This window comes from Gorilla gorilla, chromosome 15 (genome assembly GCF_029281585.2).
Source record: "Gorilla gorilla gorilla isolate KB3781 chromosome 15, NHGRI_mGorGor1-v2.1_pri, whole genome shotgun sequence".
Taxonomy (NCBI): domain Eukaryota; kingdom Metazoa; phylum Chordata; class Mammalia; order Primates; family Hominidae; genus Gorilla; species Gorilla gorilla.
Window position 1 is genome coordinate 91,225,282 of NC_073239.2, and position 12,794 is coordinate 91,238,075.

The 12,794-nt window shown below is 47.3% G+C and overlaps 1 pseudogene; it reads right to left on the reverse strand.

The window, feature by feature from the left end:
• Positions 1 to 11,693: 11,693 nt before the first annotated feature.
• LOC115930591 (small ribosomal subunit protein uS5-like) lies at positions 11,694 to 12,592 on the reverse strand (annotated as a pseudogene).
• Positions 12,593 to 12,794: the final 202 nt, after the last annotated feature.

The following is a 12,794-nucleotide window of genomic DNA, read 5'->3' on the forward strand; positions in this document are numbered from 1 at the left end:
CACCACTGCACTCCAGCCTGGGCAACAGAGCGAGACTCCATCTCAAAACAACAACAACAACAACAACAACAACAAAACCAAAAACAAAATTGGGGCACAATGGCACATGCTTGTAATCTTAGTGCTTTGGGAGGCTGAGGCAGGAAGATCACTTGAGGCCAAGTGAGTTCAAGGCTGCCAGTGAGCTATGATTGAGCCACTGCACTCTAGCCTGATTTACAGAGTGAGACCTTGTGTCTAAAAATAAGAGAAAAAAAAAGGCCAGGTGCAGTGGCTCACGCCTGTAATCCCAGCACTTTGGGAGGCTGAAGTGGGCAGATCATTTGAGGTCAGGAGTTCGAGACCAGCCTGGCACACATGGTGAAACCCAGTCTCTACTAAAAATACAAAAAATGAGCCAGGCGGGTGCATGCCTGTAAACCCAGCTACTTGGGAGGCTGAGGCAGGAGAATCGTTTGAACCCAGGAGGCAGAGGTTGCAGTGAGCTGAGATTGTACCACTGCACTCCAGCCTGGGAGAGTGAGACCCTGTCTCAAAAAAAAAAAAAAAAAAAAAAAAAGAAAAGAAAAGAAAAGAAAAAAGCTGGGTGAACTGGCTCATACCTGTAACCTGTAATCCCAGCACTTTGGGAGGCCGAGGCAGGCAGATCACAAGGTCAGGAGTTCGAGACCAGCCTGGCTAAGATGGTAAAACCCCGTCTCTACAAAAAGCACAAAAATTAGCCAGGCATGGTGGTGCATGCCTGTAGTCCCAGCTCAGGAGGCTGAGGCAGAAGAATCGCTTGAACCTTGTAGGAGGAGGTTGCAGTGAGCTGAGATTGTGCCACTGCACTCCAGCCTGGTGACAGAATGACACTCTGTCTCCAAACAAACAAACAAAAAAACCTCGAATCTAATACCAAACAAACAAAACACACACACACACAAAAGAAAAAAATAGAATTGGGACACAACAAGGGAGGCATAACTGAGTTGCATGGCAGTATCCAGGACAGGGGCTGATGGCTGCAGGATCCACTGATCCTCAGAGCTCATCTTCGTGGAAATAGGAGGGAGCCAAGTATCTTTGACTTGTGTTTTCTTTGTTTTGCTTGTTTTTTAGACAGAGTCTTGCACTGTCGCCCAGGCTGGAGTGCAGTGGCACAATCTCGGCTCACTGCAACCTCTGCCTCCTGGGTTCAAGCGATTCTCCTGCCTCAGCCTCCCGAGTAGCTGGGACTACAGGTGCACACCACCACGCCTGGCTAATTTTTTGTATTTTTAGTAGAGATGGGGTTTCACTGTGTTAGCCAGGATGGTCTTGATCTCCCGACCTCAGGTGATCTGCCCTCCTCGGCCTCCCAAAGTGCTGGGATTACAGGCATGAGCCACCTTGCCTGGCAAGACTTTGGTTTTTATATTTATTTATTTATTTATTGAGACAGAGTCTTGCTCTGTCATCCAGGCTGGAGTGCAGTGGCGCGATCTTGGCTCACTGCAAGCTCCGCCTCCCAGATTCATGCCATTCTCCTGCCTCAGCCTCCCCAGCAGCTGGGACTACAGGCGCACGCAGCCACGCCTGCCTAATTTTTTTGTATTTTTAGTAGAGACGGGGTTTCACCGTGTTAGCCAGGATGGTTTCGATCTCATGACCTCATGATCCACCCGCCGCGGCCTCCCAAAGTTCTGGGATTACAGGCGTGAGCCACTGCGTCCGGCCTAAGACTTTGGTTTTTAAAGTCAGTTTTTCTTCAGCAAGGAATATGTTAAGAGAGGAAACAGGGAGGCAATGGTGTCGTGGGGCAAAAAGGAGCAACACTGCCTCTCCTGGATTTCCGAAAGGGCCTCTCAAAAGTCTCAGTGCTTACCTGGGTATGGTGGTGAACTCCTATAGTCCCAGCTACTTACCGGGAGGTAGGGGGCTGAGGTGGGAAGATCACTTGAACCCTGGAGATCGTACCACTGCTCTACAGCCTGGGCGACAGAGTGAGACCCTGTCTAAAAATCAAAAGTTGCAGTGAATGAGCAGAGAAGATGGATGGGGAGAAGAAACTGAGGCCTACAGCCTGGAAAAACCCCATGCGAGTAGGATCTTGATACAGACATTTGGCCCTCACACTCTAAGGTCCAAAACCATTTAAAATGTTAGCTTCTGGCCAAGCGCAGTGGCTCACATCTGTAGTTCCAACACTTTGGGAGGCCAAGGTGGGAGTATGGCTTGAGTCCAGGAGTTTGAGACCAGCCTGAGCAACATGGTAAAACCCCATCTTTACAAAAAAAGTTAGCCGGGTGTGGTGGTGTGCACCTGTAGTACCAGCTACTCAGGAGGCTGAGGTGGAAGGAATACTTGAGCCTGGGAGGTCGAGGCTGTAGTGAGCTGTGATTGTGCCACTGCACTCCAGCCTGGGTGACAAAGTGAGAGTGAGACCCTATCTCAAAAAAGTAAATAAATAAATACATAAATATTAGCTTTCTTAAAATTGCCATGTCATGTGGGTAGCTTGGAATTGGCTAGGATGGAGTATTCACACCACAGGAATTGGCAAGTCCCACCAACCGGCCAGACGTGCTGGAGCCCTACCCGATGGAAGACTCCTCCCTATGTGTTTATGTAGCTGGCTCTTGCCAGTCCTTCAACTCAAAGTAACGTCACCCGCTCAGTGAGGCCCTCCCAGACCCCATCTCAAGTTGGTCTCAGTCACTGTTGCCACGTCCTTTCACTGTTGTCATCACCATTTCAACAGTTGTTTTCTGGGTTATTGTCCTTTTCCTCAACCTGAAATGCAGGAACAGAGGCCCCCAGAAAACAGGAACTCATCTGACTTGTCTACTGCTTATCCCTGTGGCTAGAACAGCGCCTGGCACGTAGTAGGTGCTCAAAAAATATTCACTGAATGAAGAAGTGAGTGTGTTTGGAGTGGAAGGCTGAGTGTTTCCCCCTAGGTCCTGTGACAGAAACCCCTGTGTCTGTTCTCAAGTAAAGGCCGGTCAGCAGGGTGAGAGGGAGCCGGTGCCTGTACTGACCTGCTCTTGGTCAGCCAGACTAGGGATGAGACAGGAGCGAGAGGAGGAGGCAGAGGCAGAGAATAGTCCCTTTGGTCTGGAAGCTGCTGAACTGGATGGGAATGAGCCGAACCCATTGGATCCTTGTCTTGGGGATAGAATTGCCACATTTGGCAAATAAAAATAGGGACTACCCAATTAAATTTTAATTTCAGATAAACAAATAATAGATATATTTTTTGCCCTTGTTGCCCAGGCTGGAATGCAATGGTGTGATCTCGGCTCACTGCAACTTCCACCTCCCAGATTCAAGTGACTCTCTTCCCTCAACCTCCCGAGTAGCTGGGATTACAGCTGTGTGCCACTATGCCTGGCTAATTTTGTATTTTTTAATTTTTTTATTAGAGACAGGGTTTCACCATTTTTGTCAGGCTGGTCTCGAACTCCTGACCCCAACTGATCCACCCACCTCAGCCTCCCAGAATGCTGGGATTATAGGCGTGAGCCACTGTGCCTGGCCAACAAATAATAATTTTTTAGTATGTATATGCTCCATGCAATATTTGAGACATACTAAAAATTATTCATTATTTACCAAAAATTCTGATTTGATTGTATTTTCTCTGGCAACCCTACCTGGGGAGTCAGTGGTGTGCTAGTAAGTGCTCCCTGGGTCCTCTGCTCTCATTAGCTTTCTCTACCCTCCCCACCAGTCAGCTTTCTCTGGGTTGTGAGAAGACGGCAGGGGATGCCCCCCAGCTCCATTTTCATCCCCATGTGTCCAAACAGACCTGAGCAGCTTGAGTGTTGTTCTTCTGAGTAGCTTTCATCTGAGGCCTGTGTAGAGCAAGCTGTGGGCTGGACACAGGCCTCACCTGTGGCTCAACATTACAATTACATGGGTGCTTTTAAGATTGGCTCTGCCCAGGCCTGACTGCACACCAATTAAATCAGAATCTCTGCATGGTCTCATTAACCTGCCCTATGGTTTTAAATATCTCTAGATATTCCTTTTTATGAGACAGAGTCTCACTCTGTCTCCCTGGCTGGAGCAGCCTCGACCTCCTGGGCTCAAGCAATCCTCCCACCTCAGCCTCCTGAGTAGCTGGGACCACAGGTGTGCACCATTACGCCCAGCTAATTTTTTTTTTTTTTTGAGACACAGTTTTGCTGTTGTTACATAGGCTGGAATGCAGTGTTGTGATCTCGGCTCACTGCAACCTCTGCCTCCTGGGTTCAAGTGATTCTCCTGCCTCAGCCTCCTGAGTAGCTGGGATTACAAGCACCCGCCACCACGCCCAGCTAATTTTTTGTATTTTTAGTAGAGATGGAGTTTCACCATGTTGGCCAGGCTGATCTTGAACTCCTGACCTTAGGTGATCCACCCACTTCGGCCTCCCAAAGTGCTGGGATTACAAGGGTGAGCCACTGTGCCCAGCCATGCTCAGCTAATTAAAAACATTTTTTTTTTTGTAGAGACGGGAGTCTCAATATGTTGCCCAGGCTGGTCTTGAACTCTTGGGCCCAAGTAATCCTCCTGCCTCCCAGCCTCCCAAAGTGCTGAGATTATAGGCATGAGCCACCACACCTGGCCAGGATATTTCTAAACATCTCTAGAATCTGCCTACTTCTCTCCACTTCCACCATCACATATCAGACTGCAGTATACGCCCAACCAATCTTCCCCACATACATTCTAGCCCCTTCTAATCTGTTCTTCATGTTGCCACCAGCGCGGGATTTTTAAAACATAAATCTAAAGTTACTTCCCTTGCTTCAAATCCTTCAACGCCATCCCTTTTTTCTTAGTAAAAATGTCAAAACAGTCACTTTGCAATGGGAAAACCTGGCAGACACCAAGGAAATGAAGTGACTGAGGTTAACAGTGCCAGTACTAAGATAACTTCTGTGGAATTCTTGCCAGAAATTTACAACCTTGATCTAACCCTGAGAAAATGTCAGACAAGCCAAAATTGCAAGACACTCTACATCCTAACTGACCAGTACTCTTAAAATGTGTCAAGGCCATGAGGCAAACCTGAAGAACTGACATAGATTGGAGGAGACGAGGGAGACAGCAACTAAATGCAATGTGGACCCTGGATTGGATCCTCAAACAGGAAAAAGACATTGGGAGAAAACTGGTGAACTGTGACTAAGCACTGTAGTTTGGTTAGTGATACTGTACTGCTGTTTTCCTGGTTCTGATCATTTTATGATACTTATGTGAGTTTTAACATGAGGGGAACTTGTGTAAAGGATACACAAGGGACTTCTCTATTATTTTTGCAACTTTTCTATCAGCTTAAAATTATTTCAAAATGATTTTATTTTATTTATTTTTTGAGATAGTTTATTTATTTTTCATCTTCCATTGTGGAAGATGAAACTCACATTTTACTCTGTTGCCCAGGCTGGAATGCAGTGATGTGATCTCAGTTAGCTATAACCTCAGCCTCCCAGGTTCCAGTGATTCTCCAGCCTCAGCCTCCTGAGAAGCTGGGATTACAGGCATGCTCCACCATGCCCAGCTATTTTTTTTTTTTTTTTGCATTTTTAGTAGTGACAGGGTTTCACTATGTTGGCCAGGCTGGTCTCGAACTCCTGACCTCAGGTGATCCACCTGCCTCGGGCTCCCAGCGTGCTGGGATTACGGGTGTGAGCCACCGTGCCTGGCATTTTTTTTTTGTATTTTTAGTAGAGATGGGGTTTCACCATATTGACCAGGCTGGTTTCGATCTCCTGACCTTGTGATCCACCCCCCCCCCCCCGCCCCCCTCAGCCTCCCAAAGTGCTGAGATTACAAGCATGAGCCACCACACCCGGCCTTATTTCCAAATAAAAGGATAAAAAGATAATCCTTGACATGGCCTTGAAAGCCTGGTATTTTCTAGCCCCTGCCTGCCTCTCTGCCCCACAGTCTCCAACCACTCTCCCTGTGCTGCAGCTGTGCTAGCCTTCCTTACCGTCTGGCCTCTTAGAGTGAACCCTCAGAGATCAACCAAGCACCCCTTCTGGGACCTCTTCCTTCCTTCCTTCTTGGATCAAGCCTCGTCATTACAGGTTCTCATAGCTCTCCATCAGAGCCCTCCCTAAAGTTATCATCAACACTGCAAGGCAGTGCTTCTTAGCCTTGGCTGAATATTAGAATCACCTGCAGAATGTTAAAAACCTCTGGTGCCTCAGATGGGAGGGTGAATTGGTACACCCACGTTGGAAAATTGTCTGGCAATATCTATTAAAGATATTTTAGTAATGAATATATATACATCCTCTAAGACCTAGGAATTCTCCTCCTAAATACAGTTATGTGCCACATAATGTTGTTTCTGTCAATGACAGTTCACTTACAAACAGTGGTCCCATAACATTATAATTGAGCTGAAAAATTCCTATCTTCTGGTGATGTGGTAGAAGTCTTAAAGTCATTGTAGGCTGGACGTGGTGGCTCACACCTGTAATCCCAGCACTTTGGGAGGCTGAGGTGGGTGGGTCACTTGAGGTCAGGAGTTCAAGACCAGTCTGACCAACATGGCAAACCCCTGTCTCTATTAAAAATACAAAAAAAAAAAAAAATTAGCTGGACATGGTGGCAGGCGCCTTTAATCCCAAGTATTTGGGAGGCTGAGGCAGGAGAATCACTTGAACCCGGGAGGCAGAGGTTGCAGTGAGCCAAGACTGTGCCATTGCACTCCAGCCTGGGCAACAAGAGCAAAACTCCATCTCAAAAAAAAAAAAAAGAAAGAAAAATAAGCCGGGTGCAGTGTCTCACGCCTGTAATCCTAGCACTTTGGGAGGCTGAGGCAGGTGGATCACGAGGTCAGGAGATCGAGACCACCCTGGCTAACACGGTGCAACCCCATCTCTACTGAAAATACAAAAAAATTAGCCAGGCGTGGTGGTGGGCGCCTGTAGTCCCAGCTACTCGGGAAGCTGAGGCAGAAGAATGGTGTGAACCCAGGAGGCAGAGCTTGCAGTGAGCTGAGATTGTGCCACTGCACTCCAGCCTGGGCCACAGAGCGAAACTTCATCTCAAAAAAATAAAAATAAAAATAAATAAATAAATGAAAAATAAAGTCATTGTAGTGCAATGCATTACTCATGTGTTTGCGGTAATGCTGATGTAAACAAATCTGTGCTGCCAGTCATATAAAAGTATAGCACACACAATTATGTACAGTATGTAATACTTGATAATGATAATTAGCAACTATATTACTGGGTTATGTATTTACTATACTGTACTTACTTTGAATTTTTATTTTATTTTGTAGAGACAAGGGTCTCACTTTGTTGCCAGGCTGGTTTTGTACTCCGGGCTTCAAGCAATTCTCCTACCTTGGCCTCCCAAAGTGCTGGGATTATAGGTATGAGCCACTGTACCTGGCCTATGCTGTGCGTTTTAATTGTTAATTTATTTATTTATTTTAGAAAAATACATGCTTTTAATTAATTTATTTTTATTTTTTATTTATTTATTTTTTTGAAACAGAGTCTCACTCTGTTGCCCAGGGTGGAGTGCAGTGGTACAATCTCGGCTCACTGCAGCCTCTGCCTCCCAGGTTCAAGTGGTTCTCCTGACTCAGCCTTCCCCACCCCTGAGTAGGTGGGATTACAGGCATGCGGCACCACACCTAGCTAACTTTTGTATTTTTGGTAGAGACGGGGTTTCACCATGTTGCCCAGGCTGGTCTCAAACTCCTGAGTGCAAGCGATCTGCCCATCTCGGTCTCCCAAAGTGTTGGGGTTACAGGCGTGAGCCACTGCGCCTGGCCTGATTTTTATTTTTAGAGACAAGGTCTTGCTTTGTCTCCCAGGCTGGAGCACAGTGGTGCAATCATAGCTCGGTGCAGCCTCGAACTCCCGGGCTCAAGTGATCCTCCTGCCTCAGCCTTCCTGTTATTTTAGAGTACACTCCTACATACATCTTGTGTTTACTGCATCTCTTGATTGCACCATTGATTTGACGTTGGGTCATTTTGTTTTATGGCCCCTGTAAATACAAAACTCACGGCTAATGTTGCCAGGAAGAGGCCACATCGAGTGGTTGACCTGGAAGCAAAATTAAAAGTGATTAAGGACCACAAAGGTGGCAAATCTGCAATGGCTATTGTTTGCCAGGCAGGCAGGTCCATTCCACCATAGCTATGATTTTGAAGAACAAGAACAAAATGATAGAAGCTGTTAAAGGATCCGCTTCATTGAAGGCAATGACATGAACAAATATGAGAGAAGGGCCTAAATCTGATCTGGTTACATTTCTAATGACCTGGATTGAAGACCAGACACAGAAGCATATCCCTCTCAGCCACATGACAAGCACTGACAAAGCAAAGTTTGTTTGTGATGTTGAAAAGAAAGACTGGATCCAACTACAGTGTGGAATTTACTGCTAGCTCTGGGTGGCTTAAACTATTCAAGAATCGTTATTCATTACATAATGTGAAAGTGAGTGGTGAGTCTGTAAGTGCTGATGTGAAGGCAGCTGAAGAATTTTTGGAAACTCTAGATAAGCTGATTGTGAGGAAAATTACTTGCAGGAGCAAATCTTTAATATGGATGAAACCTCCTATTCTGAAAATGGATGCCTGAAAGTACTTTCATTTATAAAGAGGCCAAGTTAATGCCAGGTTTCACGGCTTTTAAGGACAGAATAACAGTCTTGCTTGAGAGCAATGTGGCAGGTTACAAACTGAAACCCTTTGTGACCTGGAACAGGGAGAACTTCAGGGCCTTTCAGCTTATCAATAAATGCATGTTGAGTCCTGGCATGGTGGCCCACACCTGTAATCCCAGCACTTTGGGAGGCCGAGGGAGGAGGATCTCTTGAGCCCAGGAGTTCAAGGCTGTAGTGAGCAATGATCATGCCACTGCATTCCAGCCTGGGTGACAGAGTGGGATCCTGTCTTTTAAAAAACAAACAAAAGGCTGGGCGTGGTGGCTCACGCCTGTAATCCCAGCACTTTGGGAGGCCAAGGTGGGCGGATCACGAGGTCAAGAGATCGAGACCATCCTGGCCAACATGGTGAAACCCCATCTCTACTAAAAATACAAAAATTAGCGGGGCATGGTGGTGCATGCCTGTAATCCCAGCTGCTCGGGAGGCTTTGGCGGGAGAATGGCTTGAACTCGGGAGGTGGAGGTTGCAGTGAGCTGAGATCATGCCACTGCACTCCAGCCTGGCAATAGAGCAAGATTCCATCTCAAAAAAATAAATAAATAAATAAAAAATTAAAAATTAAAACAAACAAAAAAAACCAAGCACACGCTGCCAGTGTACTTCAGGAGCAATGAAAAGTCATGGAACCTCCGCTTCCAAGGTGCACTCCTGAATTGCTATGCCAGCACAGTGGAGAAGTATTGTTTGGGGAAGATCATACTTTCCAAGATTTTGCTTATTGTTGATAATGTTCCCAAACATCTGCCTTTTGCTGGTGATCTTCATCCCGGTATCAGAGTGGTGTTTCTGCTTTCAAATACCACCTCTTTGATCCAACCAATGGATCAAGGAGCTGTAGCAGCTTTTAAGAGCTACTACTGTATTAGTCTGTTTTCACGCTGTTGATAATGACATACCTCAGGCTGGGTAGTTTATAAAGAAAAAGAGGTTTAATGGACTCCCAGTTCCACGTGGCTGGGGAGGCCTCACAATCATGGTGGAAGATGAAAGTCACATTTTACCTGGCGAGAGACAAGACAGAATGAGAACCAAGAGAAAGGGCTTTTCCCCTATAAAACCATCAGATCTTTTTTTTTTTTTTTCAGTCCGCGTCTTGCTCTGTTGCCCAGGCTGGAGGGCAGTGGTGTGATCTCAGCTCACTGCAATCCCCACCTCCTGGGTTCAAGCAATTCTCCTGCCTCAGCCTCCCCAGTAGCTGAGATTACAGGTGCGCACCACCACACCCGGTTAAGTTTTGTATTTTTAGTAGAGGTGGGGTTTCACCATATTGGCCAGGCTGGTCTCAAATTCCTCACCTCAAGTGATCTGGCTGCTTTGGACTCCCAAAGTGCTGGGATTACAGGCATGAGCCACCGTGCCGGGCCCCATCAGACCTTGTGAGATTTATTCACTACCATGAGAACAGTATGGGGGAAACCACCCCATGATTCAGTTATCTCCCACCGGATTCCTCCCACAACACGTGAGAATTATGGGAGCTACAATTCAAGATGAGATTTGGGTGGAGACACAGCCAAACCATATCTGCTACCCAAGGAAGACCTTTACCCAGGCTATTACTGCAACTGAGAGAGACACTAAGAAGACACTGATGTAATTCTAGAAGGATTACAACGTTTACGACTGCATCAAGGACCTTGCTTGGGACTGGGGCAATGTCATCAAGGCATGTCTGCATGGCATCTGGAAGAAGAAACTGAATAGGTTTGTTCATGACTTCAAAGGATTTGCCAAGGATAAGAAGGTTGCAAAAAATCAACATAGCTGTGGTTGGAGATGGCAAATAACTTTAACCTTTGTGTGGATGAGGATGCCATTGAGGAGGTCCTAGAGGTGGTTCCTAAGGAACCGATGAATGAGGGGTTGTTGGAACTAGAACAGGAACACATAGCTGAAGAACAGACAAGAGAAAAAGAAACTGCAGAAGAAAAAGAACTTCCAAGAAAATTCACAGTGAAGGGCTTAGCAAAAGCTTTTACAGACCTCAACCAGATCGTTTAAAAGCTTGGAAAGATGGGCCGGGAGCGGTGGCTCATGCCTGTAATCCCAGCACTTTGAGAGGATGAGGTGGATGGATCACGAGGTCAGGAGATCGAGACCATCCTGGCTGACACGGTGAAACCCCGTCTCTACTAAAAATACAAAAAATTAGCCGGGTGTGGTAGTGGGTGCCTGTAGTCCCAGCTACTTGGGAGGCTGAGGCAGGAGAGTGGCGTGAACTCAGGAGGTGGAGCTTGCAGTGAGCCGAGATCATGCCACTGCACTCCAGCCTGGGCGAGAGAGCGAGACTCCGTCTCAAAAAGAAAAAAAAAAAAAAAAAAAAGTTTGGAAACATGGACCCCCCGACAATGAAAGGTTTTCCTTAATAGAGAGGAATGTTTATGGTGCAGTATTTGCTGACAAGAAAATCTATGATGAAAAAAGAAACAGGTCCAGGTGCAGTGGCTCACACTTGTGATCCCAGCACTTTGGGAGGCCGAGGCAGGAGGATTGCTTGAGCCCAGGAGTTCAAGAGCCTGGACAACATAGTGAAACCCCATCTCTACAACAAAGTAAAAAGATTAGCTGAGCATGGTGGCACATGCCTGTAGCTTCAGCTACTTGGGAGGATGAGATGGGAGGATCACTTGAGCCCAGGAGGTTGAGGCTGCAGTGAGCTGTGATTGTGCCACTGCACTCCACTCCAGCCTGGGTGACAGAGTGAGAATCTGTGTCCAAAAAAAAAAAAAAAACAAAGGAAAAGGAAAAAGAAACAAACCAAGCAAACCACCATGTATTTTTTCAGAGTGATACCTTCTTGAGAAGAGTCTCAGGCAGGTCCTTTAGGAAGTATTCCAGAATAACGCATTGATATTGTAGGAGATGACGGCCCCATATGTGTTACTGCCCTTAGAGACCTTCTGGTGGGATGCGATGTGACGGTGGAAGGGTGGAAGGTGGGAGACTGTGATATTGATGATCTGGACCCTGTGTAGGCCTAGGCTAATGTGTATGTTTGTGTCTTTTTTTTTTTTCAGGCTTAATCACTTTATTTTTCTTGTATAAAAACCCTATGTTGTAGCCACAGCTGGAGCCTGGGTCCACTGCACTGAGACTCTAGTGTGGGTCTTGATGAGGTGGTCAGTGAATTCCTGATAGGCAGAGTTAGTGAATACAGTCTCCTTCCAGAGGTCGGGGGTCAGGTAGCTGTAGGTTTTAGAGATGGCATCAAAGGTGGCCTTGGCGAAGTTGCCCAGGGTGGCAGTGCAGCCCTGGGCTGAGGTGTAGCAGTCATTGATACCAGCCATCATGAGCAGATTCTTGGGCACAGGCGCTGAGACAATGCCAGTGCCCCTGGGTGCAGGGATGAGGTGCACCGGCACAGAGCCGCAGTGGTCTGTCATCTTGCAAGGGACGGTGTGGGGCTTGCCAATCTTGTTCTCCCAGCAGCCTCTGCTTATGGGGACAATGGAGAGCTTGGCCAGGATGATGGCCCCGCAGATGGCAGTGGCCACCTCCTTGGAGCACTTAATACCCAGACCGACGTGGCCATTGTAGTCCCCGATGGCAACAAACGCCTTGAACCTGGTGCGCTGGCCGGCACGGGTCTGCTTCTGGACCCGCATAATCTTCAAAACCTCGTCCTTGAGAGAGGCCCCCAGGGAAAAGTCAATGATCTCAGATTCCTTAATGGGCAGGGAGAAGATATAGATCTCCTTCAGGGACTTGATCCTCATGTCCTTGAGCAAGCGGCCCAGCTTGGTGACGGCATCCACTCCTTATCCTCGGCCTTGCCTCCGCGAGCTCCGCGGCCTTGGCCCCGGCCGCGTCCACGGCCGCGACTCTGGCCCCCGATGCCACTGCCGAAGCCTCCGCGGAAGCCACCATTGTTCCCCATCCCAGTGCCCCCAGGGCCTCCGGGCCCCCGCGCTGCACCGGCATCATCCGCCATTTGTTTTCTCGGATAAGAAGGTTTGTGTCTGTTTTTAACAAAAAAAGTTTAAAATAGAAAATGTTTATTTATTTATTTATTTTTGAGATGGAGTCTTTCTCTGTTGCCCCGGCTGGAGTGCAGTGGCGTGATCTCAGCTCACTGCAACCTCTGCCTCCCGGGTTCAAGCGATTCTCCTGCCTCAGCCTCCCAAGTAGCTGGG